At 39.4% G+C, this 15230-nt stretch overlaps 1 long non-coding RNA gene across 1 annotated transcript; it reads left to right on the top strand.

The window, feature by feature from the left end:
* Positions 1–12632: 12632 nt before the first annotated feature.
* On the top strand, positions 12633–14600 carry LOC123649660. The gene is made up of 3 exons (XR_006739096.1): positions 12633–12664; positions 13293–13388; positions 14560–14600. It is a non-coding gene; the product is annotated as an uncharacterized LOC123649660 (long non-coding RNA).
* The last annotated feature ends 630 nt before the right edge of the window (positions 14601–15230 follow it).

The raw sequence follows: 15230 nt of genomic DNA, 5'->3' as shown, positions 1-15230 counted from the left end.
AATTCTCAATAAAATCCTAGCAAATCGTATCCAAGTGCTGATTAAAAAAATAATTCATCACGACCAAGTAGGCTTCATCCCAGAGATGCAGGGGTGGTTCAACATATGAAAATCTGTAAATGTAATTAACCACGTAAATAGAAGCAATAATAAAGACCATATGATCCTCTCAATAGATGCAGAAAAAGCATTTGACAAAATTCAACACCCTTTTATGATAAAAACACTTAACAACATAGGCATAAATGGGACCTACCTAAAAATAATACAAGCCATATATGACAAACCCACAGCCAACATCATACTGAATGGGGAAAAATTGAAAGCATTCCCACTCAGAACTGGAACCAGACAAGGCTGCCCACTGTCCCCATTACTTTTCAACATAGTATTAGACGTCCTTGCGAGAGCTATCAGACAAGAGAGCAGAATCAAAGGTGTCCAAATAGGGACAGAAGAGATCAAACTCTCACTCTTCGCTGATGACATGATGTTGTATCTGGAAAACCCCAAGGACTCAACCAAGAGACTCTTGGAATTAATTAACAAATTCAGTAATGTCTCAGGTTACAAAGTCAATACACACAAATCAGAGGCATTCATATATGCCAATACCATTCAATCGGAGAACCAAATTAAGGACTCAATACCTTTCAAAATAGCAACAAAGAAAATAAAATATCTAGGAATATATTTAACTAAAGAGGTAAAGGACCTCTATAAAGAGAACTATGAAACGCTAAGGAAGGAAATTGCAGAACACGTAAATAAGTGGAAATCCATACCATGCTCATGGATTGGAAGAATTAACATCGTTAAAATGTCTATACTACCCAAAGTAATCTATAGATTCAATGCAATTCCTATTAAATTACCAACATCATTTTTCACAGATTTAGAAAAAATAATTATACACTTTGTATGGAATCAGAGAAGACCCCGTATAGCAAAAGCAATTTTAAGCAATAAAAACAAAATGGGAGGTATTGATCTGCCAGACTTCAAACTATACTACAAAGCTATGGTGCTTAAAACTGCTTGGTATTGGCACAAGGGCAGGGACACAGACTAGTGGAACAGAACAGAAAACCCAAATATAAAACCATCCTCATATAACCATCTAATCTTTGACAAAATAGACAAAAACATACTCTGGGGACAAGAGTCCCTATTCAATAAATGGTGCTGGGAAAACTGGATAGCCACATGTAGAAGACTGAAACAGGACCCACAGATTTCACCTCTCACAAAAATCAAATCACGGTGGATAACAGATTTAAACCTTAAATGGGAAACGATTAGAATTCTAGAAGAAAATGTAGGAAAGACTCTTACAGACATTGGTCTAGGCAAAGAATTTATGAAGAAAACCCCTAAGGCAATCGCAGCAACAACAAAAATAAACGAATGGGACCTGATTAAATTAAAAAGCTTCTGCACAGCCAAAGAAACAGTCATGAAAATAAACAGACAGCCTACAGAATGGGAAAAAATTTTCGCATACTACACATCAGATAAAAGACTGATAACAGGAATCTAAAAAGACTGATAACAGGAATCTATTTAGAACTCAGGAAAATCAGCAAGAAAAAATCAAACAATCCTATCAAAAAATGGGCAAAGGACATGAATAGAAATTTTTCAAAAGAAGACATAAGAATGGCCAAAAAACGTATCAAAAAATGCTCAACATCCCTAATCATCAGGGAAATGCAAATCAAAACCACAATGAGATACCACTTAACTCTGGTGAGAATGGCCTTTATCAAAAAATCCCAAAACAACACATGTTGGCGTGGATGCGGAGAGACAGGAACACTCATACACTGCTGGTGGGAATGCAAACTAGTGCAACCCCTGTGGAAAGCAATATGGAGATACCTTAAACAGATTCAAGTAGACCTACCATTTGATCCAGCAATCCCATTATTGGGCATATACCCAGAAGAACAAAAGTCATTCTTTAACAAAGACACCTGTACCCGAATGTTTATAGCAGCACAATTCACAACTGCAAAGATGTGGAAACAACCCAAGTGCCCATCAATCCACGAATGGATTAGTAAACTGTGGTATATGTATACCATGGAGTACTACTCAGCTATAAGAAATAACGATGATACGACATCTCTTTGGTTATCCTGGAGAGAGCTGGAACCCATTATACTAAGTGAAGTATCCAAAGAATGGAAAAACAAGCATCACATGTACTCACCAGAAAACTGGTTTCCCTGATCATCACCTAAATGTACATCAGGGAAGGATACCAATTGGATATCAGACTGGGATGGGGGGTGGGGGGAGGGGATGGGTGTATGCCTACATGACGAGTGCGTTGCACACCCTCTGGGGAATGGTCATGCTTGAAGGTGCAGACCCGGGGGGGGGGGGAGGGGATGGAGGTATGACTACATGATGAGTGCCAGGCGCACTGTCTGGAGAATGAGAACGGACGCGCTTGGGACTCTGACTCGGGGGGATGGGCGGGACATGGACAATGTATATGACCTAAACTTATGTACCCCCATGATGAGCTGAAATAAAAAAAAAAAAAGAAAGAAATGCTCCTTTTTGTTGTTGTTGTTGTTGACTTTAGTAATGTAACTTCACATTAGCAGTCATGTTCTAGTTTAAACCACTGTAATAAAATAGCACAAATTTTGGTGGTCATATGAACAACGTACAAGAAAAACTCCAAATATGCCAAATACAGGTCAAATATAGAAAATTACCTCAGTTTCACCATATTAAAGATGGAAACATAAATGAAAATATTCCTATTAAATAATAGAGCTCCTTTCAAATTGCATTACTATATATCCTTAGCTATGAGTTTTACCTAATATCTGTCTTGTCCATCATTTTAAAAGAACAGAAAGAAATAAATTGCAAATTTAAACATGAGAGTACATTCCATTTTATCTAAAGAAATGTTCAACCCATCAAGAACTGCCTGATGGTCCTCTTTAGTTTCATATATTCATTAATAACTTACTACATACAAGGTCCCATGCTAGGTGGGTGAGACTCAAAGAGTTCCTGCTCTCAAGAAACTCATTCCCCAAACTTCTGCCAAGCAATGAAATATGCCTCCCATTTAGGTGCCTAAATGGGTTAGTGACTTGTTTTAATCAAGTAACTCAATCTGTTCTGGAGTAGAATTTATCCAAGAAAATGAACATGAGAAAGGCCAGCCAACCACCTAAAAATACATGAAGCCTCACCACAGGTCACCTCCACGCAGTTGTCCACACATCTTTATGACATCTACCAACTGCCATTGAAGATTATGGGTTTTGTCCCTTCTTTTCAAAAACGGAATTGCTTCCATCTGCCAAAAAGGAGATATTCCTGGTTTCTTGTCCCTTCTTTCTTGGGAATTCTTTGTTGTTCAGGGTTTCAAATTTTTTTAAATGACAGAACATTTCTAACCCATAAATTAAAAAAAAAAAAAAAGTGACAACTACTCCACCACCTTCACTTCACCCAGACTCACCCTCTAGGTCCAGGGCAGTTTTCAACTTTCAAACACCTGACTTCAAAACAATTCACTTACAGAAAGGGTGGAGCAGACTCCCCCTTTAATCCTATGTTCTCCCTAGGGAAGGAGTGAACAAGAGTCAAACCAGATCCTGTTCTCTTTACTTGCTAAGTAGCCTCGAGCGAGTCATTTAACCACTCACAGTTTCCACACCTAAAAAGTGGGGAAAATAAACATACTTCACAGTATTACTATATATCACTTTTAAAAAAGACATAATGTGTGGAAATCTAGCACAATGTCTAGCTCAAAGTAGGCACTTCATAAATGTTCCTGAGGATGCAAAGCTGTTAGGAGCTTGACCTGAACTATAATCCAGCTTCTAAAATGCCCAATCCCATGCCCTGGAACCAAAATCATCCCAGAATTCACTGTTTTCAGAATTACAGGTTGGCCTAAGTAAAGTTGACACTCTCTCTGTATTTTTACCTTCACACAGGCTGCCCTAAGGACAAAACAAGCAAAGAACAGTGGTTGAGACTGGAGAACACTGATTCACTAGTGCCTGCTGCTCTAGCAGTGCCTACGCTGTAGGACAGCCAGCAAAAGAAAGCCACCTGCCCATTCTCTGAAATGCTGCTTATGTTGCCCTCAACAAAGAGAGTAAAGAAGCCTCCAAACCAAAGCTCAACCTCTGCAATAGAAGTGGCCTTGACCACATGCCACTCCCTCCGTCCGTAGTCCCTAAGAACCCATACAATTCCTCTGAAAACTCTTTCTCCAGTCTAGGGCAAGCACGTTCACATACATGCCTTTGTAGTCACATCGAACCTCACCATTAACCAAAAGAACTACAGTGCATCTATGTGCCCCCAAAGAGCTGCAGGTTTTATTTACGTAAAACAATTATACGGCACCTATTCTTTTCTACGCACAATTCTAAGCGTTTTTACAAATAATAGCTCATTTAATCCTCATACACGATTAGATGGGTAAGGTATTATTCTTATCCCCCATTTTGCAGACGAGGAAACTGAGGCTGGCAGAAGTTCAGTAACCATCAAACAGGCTGATTCCAAAGTCTGTGCTGTTAACCACCAAGTCATGCTTCCTCCTCATGTAGCTCAATCAGAGTTGTGATGGTCAGGAAAATCTTCCATGTGTATATATTATTATTAAGAGCAACAATATTGGCAAATCTACAGGTCTATATAGATTTTAAAAGTAGTTGCTACCCTACAGAATCAATTTAGGTGCATGGAAGCTGCAAAGTTCAGTGGATAGAGGCTGGGATGTGGAGTCAAATGACTTGGATCAAATCCTGGCTCCATAAATTGTATGCTCCTCGGTTAGTTGATTAAGCACTATAAGTCTCTGTTTCCACATCTGTAAAACAGGGATCATGATATCTATCTCATAGAATTACTGGGGAGATTAAATGAGAGAATTTACGTAAAGTACCTAGTAATATGTCTCTCACATAGTAAGTGTTCAGTAAGCTATAGCTTTTATGATTCTTTAAGGTCTTAATTGTTTTGTTATACAAGCAGGGTTTTTTCCTGGGAGAAACTCATAAGTATTGAAAAACAATTTTTAATTCTAGAAGAAATCTAATGAGCAAAGAGTAATTCAGTTTCTAGAAATTATACAACTAACAATTCAATATTTAAGTTTTCTGGGCATGACATAAATAAATTAAATGGTTATGGGCTCAAGGGCCATATACTTTAACTACACAGAAGCAATAAATGAGGGTGTTTTAAAATAACCTACTCTGCCTTTTAAATAAAAATCAATCTTTTATCACTGGAAAATATCACACTCTTATTTCATTTATTGAAAATGCCAAGAGGAGAGAAAAGTATTACAGATTATATCTTAGCAATTCAATGTGTTCCTATAGTATAATTGCATCATTGGTGGTTTTCTTCTTTCAAGACCCTTGGTAGGACAGTATTTCTCTGATCCTTGAACTGGGTGTGGACACATAATTTGCTTCAGCCAACGAAATGCAAGAAGTGATATGTGTCTCTTCCAGGCAGAAGCATTCAATTACCAAGATGAAACTCTGCAGAATTCCATTCACCCTTCTTGGTGATCAAAGAAGCTCATATGGAGTTGAAATTCCTATTAGTCTGAATTTCTGAGGTACTATGATGAACAGAGCCTTCCTGCCAATTCTCATTGCTCTTTTGGCATAAGGAAAAAATAAACTTTTGTTACATTAAGCCAATAAAATGTGAGGGGTTTTTTTGTTACTGTTGCTTCACCTGGCCTATTCTGACTGAATAATGAATAATGGAATAACTTATAGAAAATGCAAGTTAATGCCATAGACTGACACATCTCACTAATCTCACAAAATGGGGATTCATTGATTCAACTGCAGATATCAGAAAGAACAAATATGACTGATTTTGTCACTGCAATCTTACTCTTCAGTCAGTAGCTGCCTTTGATCCATGCCATTCTAATTTTAAGGGATTTCTGTTTCTTTGATGACAAATAATATTCAAATCTATTTTTCAAACATTTTTAAAACATCACTTGGTTTTTACAGGCTTGAAAAATTGCTGGCCATACCTAATAAACTTTTAGTTAAAACACTTAATGTTATTTAGGCATTAAGATTTTCCCATTGCTCTGTTAACACAGGCCTAAGTTGTCTGGATAGACCACGAAACTTTATCTTTTTCATTGTCCAAGAACAATAGATTATGGTGGCTTCTCACCACTTACCTACTTATCACAGCATCATAAAGAGTTAAAATTCTAAGACATATAGGAGCCTACTGAAGAGATAAGTAGATACCAGGACTTGAAAAGCCGTAATGATCACAGAATAGGTCCCGGCCTAAAGATTCAAAGCAACCTTTCATAAGAAAAGCTCACCAGAGTGCTTTAATGACAGAACAAGCCATATCTACTCTCACCCACAAAACAGAAGCATCTCCTATTTCCTACCCAAGTCCCATGTTTGCTGGCTCAGTCACATACTCAGCTGGAACTCTACAGGATAAACCATAATTGACTTGCCACAAATTGCTGCAGAGTCCAGCATGAAAATCAAAAAACTTTCATTGAGCCTTTTAACACAGCTAGAGTGAGTTATAAAATCCTGGTCTGTGAATAGGCTTCATTTGATGCATTAGGTTCCTGCAAAAGTTTCACATAAATCTTAGATGGATAGATAGAAAGACAGGTAGCTATTCATATATAGATACATAGATACAGATATATTTATATTTTGTATACATATTCTATGTGTGTACGTATGTATATTTTTTCCTAACAAATTAAAGGAATACCTATAGCAAAATACTTTGCACAATGACTAATCATTTTCTAATATTCCTATATTAATCTCAGGATTTATACCATTTGTACTATTTTATTACTTTGCGTAAATGGCTAGGGATCAATTGCTTTAACAAAAACATCCAACTGCCTAAGTGTGTTCTGAACAAGTAGTCACATCAAGTGAAAACCCACAGAATCTGAGACTGCTGCTTTTCATCATTTGATTTCTGCCTTTGGTGAGAGTCAACAGATGAAGGGAACAGAACCTCAACTCCAAGTCAGAAGACCCGGGTTCTAGTCTGAGGGCTCACCTAGGCTCTGCAGTAGACTGGCCATGTGCCCTTAGGCAAGATCTTTAACCTCTCTGAGGCCATTCCCTCATTAGTAGATGGGATTTTGGGTAGGTTGGGGAACAATAATGCAGACACTCTCTAAATTGTTTCTAGATGCAAAATCTCTTTAGGAATAAATGAGTGATTTAACATCTACTCTCAGCCAGGTACCGTGGCTCACGCCTATAATCCTAGCACTCTGGGAGGCCGAGGCAGGAGGATCACTTGAGCCACTTGAGCTCAGGAGTTCGAGACCAGCCTGAGCAAGAGTGAGATCCCATCTCTACTAAAAGAAATAAAAAGAAATTAACCGGACAACTAAAAATATACAGAAAAAATTAGCCGGGCACAGTGGTGCATGCCTATAGTCCCAGCTACTTGGGAGGCTGAGGCAGAAAGATTGCTTGAGCCCAGGAGTTTGAGGTTGCTGTGAGCTAGGCTGACTCCACAGCACTCTAGCCTGGGCAACAGAGCGAGACTCTGTCTCAAAAAAAAAAAAAAAAAATCTACTCTCACTGCAGGGTAGCAAGAGAATGGATCTGAAAGACAAGATGAGGCTGACTCAGCACAAAAGCACAAACTGGAGTATTTCTGGAGAGGGGGGTCAGAGAATGTATTTTTGTAGTTGTTGTAAAATATTCCTCTTCAAACAGAAGCTTTTACTGAAGTTTGCATTCTCCCTTCATCTGGAGTCTCTATCCCTTTATCAAGTCTTTATGGGCAGACTCTATGGGTTTCCAGGGCTGACATGAGGCATAGTTCCTGCCCTGGTCATCAGAGGAGACATCCATAATAAAATCCATCACTTTATTATTAATAATAAAACAATGGAAATAAAAGACCAGAAAGAAAACAGACTCAACAAGAATATGTGTAAATGTGTCTTGTTTTCATGTTATCTACTACAAGCTGGAAGCTGCAGTGGCAGGGCCTTTGTTCCTTTGATATCTTTACATGTTCACAAACAATAAACAACAGAGGCAAACACTAAAGTCGGCAAGTTAAGAATGGAAGTTGTTAAGATCAGTAATAAATCTGCACTGGTTGATACTGAATTCTGATTCATTCTTGATTCAATTTTAACATACTTATTGATAGAAAATAGGAAAATCCACACAGCTCAAACAAAACAAAACAGGCCAGGGGACAGGAACTTGATGGAGGTCTTACACGGGGGAAGTCTTGTGGCTCATCAGGGCCTGTCACCTAATCTGGTCTCATCTTTCATCACCTCCCAGCACCCTTTATTTGAGGCACTTTGGATTTATCTCTTCCTCATCTCCCAAATCTTTGCAAGTTCTGTTTTCTTAGCCTGAAATACTATCTTCTTACTCCTTCATTTTTGCCTAAGTAATTCCTACTCATCTTCCTGGACTTCTTTCTCCAGGAAGCCCTCTCTGTCATTCCAAAGCTGAGTGAGATGCTCGTCCCATGTGCACCCAAGGCCCTGTATTAAAACTGCTTTTATTAAAACATGCTCACCTCTATGATCACAGACTGCAAGCGTTGAGGGCTCTTACTCGTACTGTTGTCTTTGTAGCCCCAGCACCCGCAGTATACCTGGCACACGGTGCTAACAAATATTAGTCAGTGCATGGCACGGCCCACTCTCCTGGCCTAATCAGGAAAACCTTACAGCAGAGTCTGCCAAACTACTCCTGTTTCTTTTTCCAGGACAAAACCAAATAAGCTGAATAATAAAGCAATACTCTTGGCAAGATGTTCTATTTTCCTTGACTAATAGCATAGGCAAAATGCCTAGATCCAAGTCTGGCACAAACCAGACACTCAGTAATGTCTATCTTTCCCTTTTTTCCCCTTCACTTTATCCTCACCTCACTCTCTTCCTCCTCTTCTTGTTTATCAAGTGTAAACCTCAAGGATCCTTCATATAACAGAGATTGTTCAACATACTCTCCTAAAATATGATAAAAAAAAAAAACCTTGTAAAGAAAGTTCCTTCAAAGAACCAAGGGAAAAGATGATACCATTTATGTGATAAGCCTTGAAAATAATTTTGATCAAAGCATTAAAAGCTCATCAGAGAAGATGGAAACTGTGGGCTTTCCCATCAAAGTATGTCCAGGATCTAAGCACTTCTCATCAGCTTTCCAGCTACCTGCAGCCCTCTCTCCCGCGCTGCAACATCTTCTGCCTGGGCTCCCAGCTTCTGCCCTTACTCCACATCTCAGGGGTAAAGCCAATTTTCAAGGCAACTCCCATGGGATCTGTTTGAAATCTGAAGTCAGGTCATTTCACTCTTCTGCTGAAAACTCTCCACTGACTTCCCAAATCGCTTGGAGGAAAGACCCAGTCCATATATGGACTGCAGGTCTGATGATCTGCACCCACCTGCACCCCTACCACTCACTCCCAACTCCCTTCTGGTCTTCGCTCAGATGTCACCTTCTCGGTGAGGCCATCTCTGGCCATCTTGTTGAAAACTGCAACAATTTAAAATTATTTGTCATATCCTAGTTCCTTGCTTTATATTTCTCTTTAGTACTTCTTATTAATATACTTTATGTTTTTCTAATTTATCTTGGTTTACTTTCTGTTCCCGCTCACAAAAATGTAAGCCCCACAAAAGCTGTCTTTTCTGTTTGGATCACTGACATAGTTTCCATACTTAGAATAGTATCTGACACAAGAGTAGGTATGCAACAAATATTTATTGAATCACTGGGTAAATTAATAAAAGTAAAAATTAGCTGGATGTGGTGGTACACACCGGTAGTCTCAGCTACTCAGGAGGGTGAGGCAAGAGGATCCCTTGAGCCTAAGAGTTTGAGCCCAGCCTGGGCAAGATAGTAAGATTCTGTCTCAAAAAAGAAAAAGAAGGTAAAAATTGTTGGTCTAATACTTGGAAATAAAATAGCTTGAATTTAATTCAAAATCTCCCACCAAGTCATTTTACATTAATCAATAAATAATGCTACAAGAGTCAACTCTCGTCTTTGCCAGCATTCTACAAGTGTGTACTGAGAAAAGCTATTACAGTCATGGTGATGCAAGTAAATCTTTGTTGTGAATTTCAGTCAACAGGGGAGAAAAACAGCCCAAATATGATGTTTGGTTTCCACTGTACGGTCTCAAATCAATGCATGGTTTTCTTTCACAACTTGGACCCTCCATCATTTTTTTTGGAGAGGGGGCAGCCATTCATTTTGCTTGATCGTGTCCCATTCTATTCTTTACAGTTTGACCTTCCAAACATTTCTCACTTTCCTTGAGCTTTCTACCTCATTCTTCATTTGCAGAGAAGAGAAGCCATCTGTATCTTTCTTTTCCATTTTCACATATACTGTAGTAAACAGCAAAAAGGGTAACAGCTATTCACACCTCCCTGAATCCACACTCTTTGCAATGCAAATTTTGAGCTCCTCCCATCAAGAAGTAGAGTCTATGTCCCTCCCCAGCCCATAAATCTGGGCTAGCCTTGTGACTTGCAATGTCCAATAAAATGCCACCGAAGTCATGCTGTGCAAGTTCTGGTTATAGGCCTCAGAAGAGTTGACCCCACTTCTGCTCACCCTCTTGACATCCTGCACAGTGACTCTATGAATGAGCCAGGGCCAGCCTACTGGATGATGGGATACCACAAAGAGCAGAAGAGAGTCATCCCAGCCAAGGCCATCATAGAACAGCCATCACCTAGCCGCCTTGGGAACAATGGCAGGTATGTGAGTTCAGCTAAGACCATAAGAACCACCCATCTGAGCCCAGCCCAAATTGCTGGTCCCCACAATCATGAGATAAACAAATAGTTGTTGTTTTAAGTTACTAAGTTTTGGGGTGGTATGTTGTAAGGCAAAAACTAAATGATAAACTTATCTAAATAGTTTCCTATGTTTATTATTTTCATTTTTATCTCAGGTAGTGATGACTCAACTTTTCCAGAGCCTCCTTTGCCCTCAAGCACATTCTCCTCTCCTGAGATGCCCTCCCCCCCCCACCCCCAGTCCATCTGGGAAACACATTAAGATTCAGCTCAGTACCACCTGGATAATCTCCCCTCCTGCCCCCTTCCACTTCACTCTCCTTTAGCTCACAGCATGTCTACATCCCTCTATCTTGGTACTAACTTTTGTGTCCATCTACCACAGAAGACTGAGACTATGTTTCATTCCTCTCTATTATTCAGTACTTAGTCTAATGCTTGTTGTATAGGAGCTGCTCAATGATTTGAGTGTAAATAAATATTAAGTGCTTTGACATCTTCCATTTCTGTCCCCTCTTCTCTATACCTATGACATCTGCCTTAATGACAGCCCCTATTACAACTGACCTGAATAATTCAATCAGAGGCTTTTGTTGTTCCCCAGCCAGCCTTGTCTAGTACTCCCATAGCACATTGTAAACACCTTTAACACGCAATCATGAGTGTTCTTCCCATAAAACTTTTAGTTCTTTCAAGGCAGAAATCAGATACCCTTCATTTTTTATATCTAATACCCAGGCTAATAACTTATTAGTAATAGGGGGTTAATTAATGAAACTAATGTTAATACTTTTTAAAAACTGTTTTCCGAAGAAAAAAAAGAAAATCTATAATTCCATAAATCTGACTTTCCAGCCAGATGTTGATAACAGTCAATACAATGAAGAGTACTGTCTAGACTCAGCCACATGTGGGAGGAGAAGGGATCAACTCTTGCCTTGTAGGGATTTTTCTGCAGCAGACATTGCTGTCCTGTATTGTTCACTCACAGCCCTAAGTGACACCTCTTCTACCAATTCATCTACTTTGAAGCTTTCAATATTCAAAAAATGTGGAGACATTGGTATGAGATTAATCACTCCATTAACTATTCTCAAGAGATGTCAGTTAGTGGATTGATGTTGACCTGCTCAAAGATTCTGCCTTTGATGTTCAATGGCATTATCAGCAACTAGTATTAAGATACAGAAAGTAAGTTTATCAAATTCGGAGAGAACCCAAAGCTGAAATGAAGACCAGCTAGCTCAAATCCATTGATTCATTCAACAAATATTTATTGCATGCTTATCTACTATGTGCCTGGACATTGTTCTAAGTATCAGGATACAGCAGAAAACAAAAAATGTCAAGCCTTTTCTTCCATAGAGCTTTCATTCTAAAGGCAGAGATAGACATTAAACAAATAAACAAAAAACTAATAAACATGATGAATAAGCAAAACTAATACCTGCCCTGCCACCACTGTGACCAAACATACCACATACCACAGTTGGAGGAGGTGGAGGGAAAGCACTTTACATCCTGAGATAAACTTTAAAAACAGGAATATCCTGTCCAGCGTTAATCCTCAAAATGAATGAGACCTTGAGCCCTTTCCCAGAAATTGCTAACTCACTAGTGAACGTGTTTACCCTTGACTTTCGCAATACCAGCATCTGCAGATATGTGATGACCCTAGAGATGCAATAATTACGTGAGAAAACTGCTATGGTTTCCCATCATGGACAGCTAACTTCGTAACCTTGAAGGGATTTTTTCCTTGAACACTTGTTGTGTCCTTTACTTGGAGAACAAATTCTGAAGGCTCATCTTTCTTGCAAAACATTGCAGGTAAAACTCCTCTTGTTTTCTTATTGCTTTTATCTCTGAGTCTTTCACCCACTGGAGCTAAATAAGCTCTGTTACTTGAGCAATATACCATTCAGACCTCTTTTACCCAGGTTTGCCTTTCTCAACTTCTGCAATAAAAAAGCTGTGGAGATGTAGCTTTTACTCTACGACTCGGTTTCCATTTCTGTTTGTCTTTAGGTTTCTGGATTAAGGCTGGTTCTTGGCCAGGTCTGGTTCTATCTTACACATGACCACTGTTTTGTTTCTCCTGTAAGTGGCAATGATATTCAAGAGATAAGTTCCAATTATATACTCTGACCATCTGGTTTCCATGGGGTGACAGAAGACAGGAAGTCTAGTATTCTTCTTCTATTTTTCCTTTTTATTTAACAGTTGTCTTTCTGATGTGTCCCGGTACTTGAACACTTGTCTCTTTGCCACCAAGTCATGAAAATACAGTCATATCATTGTGTGCTATCAATCACAGTGTTGAGAACTCACTCAGATCACATCCTCAACCCCTGATTATATATTTTTATTTCCAACCATCAGCAAAAATTGTTGTGCTATTTGAATTGAAATCACTCAAAATAAAAAAAAAAAAAAAGTCCTATGCCCTCTGAAACAGAAAGCCATGCCTGGATCAAGGAACATCACAATGAGTACAACCTTGGCATGCATGCGGTCCCTCCCCTTCCTGACCTGGTGCTGCCGCAACTGACTGGTGAGTTTTTGCTGAGACCCTGCAAATGGGGCTTTGTACTTAACATCTGACCCGTGACTGAGGCTGCTAGTTCTTTGTGTGTCTGTGCCCTTTCCCCCCTCTCAGAAGGAAAGTACTTAACCTATATCAATGGAGGAGAAAAGACTAGACGGCAACAGGATGGAAGCAGAAAGGCTAGGTAGGGCTGTTAACACATCAGCTCAGGCAAGAGATGGCAGTGGCTTAGACTATAGTGATAACAGGAAATGCATGGGAAGTAATCACATTCAATGTACTTTAAAGGCTAAGGTGACAAAGAATGAGTATAAGATGGGAGAAGAAGCAAGGAGCCAAGAATGACCCCAAGATTTTTGATAGATGACAGCACAGGAATTCAAAATTACCTTTACTGTTCAGGAAAATGAAATGTAACAAGGATATATAAATACAGCTCTTGGGTTTAAAATTTCAACTGCAAAACTGCAGGATAAGGGAAAACTGGCTTTACAGTAGTCTATGAGAAAATGAGCTAGGGGTCTTGGTGGATCTCAAGTTCAGTGTAATTCACATGACAATTTAAAGAGCCTACAATTTAAAATGTAATAGTAGAAGTAAAATGCCTGAGTTGAGGGATATGATACTTTCATTATATTTCACACTGGTCAGTTTACAGGTAAACTCCCTTCCATTGCTAAGATTCATACATCTTTAAATCCATTACCTAAGAGGAGAAACATGTACTTATAGAGGTCTCTGTGTGTGATGTGCATACAGTGCAATTGTCCATCTAAAAGGAATTGCAGAGAAATTCCACATTTTTAAAATATCAGATTATAAACTACAATACCATCTACTGTGTGCTGTGTACCTCACTAGCATGCTTTACATACGTGACACTGGGCATTCTCTGTGATTCTTTCCTAAAAAAGAGTAAGCCCTCCATGCATCCGTATTGAGCAACTTATTTGTTTTTGGAGCTTCTTTTTTTAGATAAACATGGGAGTCAGTAGAAGAGTTGCATTACCCAACATAAGAGTGTGTGTGTGTGTGTGTGTGTGTGTGCGCGTGTTCATTGCAGAAGCAATATAAACATGAAAGCAATCAACCGAGTCAAAAGACTTGAGTTCTGGGTGGGTCTCAGGCTTCAACTCTCCACATGACTTCAGGCTAGCGTTCTCTGCCTGCATTTCAGTGTCCTAGGCTGTAATGGAGTGAATAATGGCCATCTCTGTGCCTACCCAAAAGAGAAGCTCTCAAGACAAATGGTGTGTCCTACAATCAGCAGCCACCTATGGAGCAGTCGTGGAGTACAAGACAGTATAATTAAGCCCTTAGGAGAAAAATGTGCTCTGAGCTCTTCAGAGAAAGAAAGGAAAAAGAAAAAGGAAATGAGAAAGTGAAAAAGGACTTTGGGCAGGAGAAAAAGCCCCTCCCTGGGAGCTAGTTTAAGAAGTGTATCTCTCTAGAACCATCCATCCAAGGTACCAGAGCTTTTAAACACACCAGCTGGTAATGGAGTGCAAGAGAGGTCACTGCCAAAGATGAATGCAGTATTCGTCAAACAGCAGAAATGGATGGTTTGTGTAACAAGAACAGATGGCTCTGCCAGGGCAGTCTCTCCCCTGTCCTTCCCGCCCACGTTTATAATGCTGCACATAATGTCATGGGACAAAGATCAAAGAAGGAAATGCCAACCACATGGGTAGCACATCACAACTATTAGGAAAAAAAGTACATCGGGCCACTTCAGGCAAATTAGTGTTAAATCTGACACCCATTCCAGACCATTCCAGACTACACCTCACCAGATGAAAAACGCTTTCTTTTGTCTCTTTTCTCTGCAGTCTGTGGGCATTTAATTCC

This window comes from Lemur catta, chromosome 1, assembly GCF_020740605.2.
Source record: "Lemur catta isolate mLemCat1 chromosome 1, mLemCat1.pri, whole genome shotgun sequence".
NCBI lineage: Eukaryota > Metazoa > Chordata > Mammalia > Primates > Lemuridae > Lemur > Lemur catta.
The sequence above is the reverse complement of the archived record's forward strand: the minus strand, read 5'-3'. Positions and strand labels throughout refer to the sequence as shown.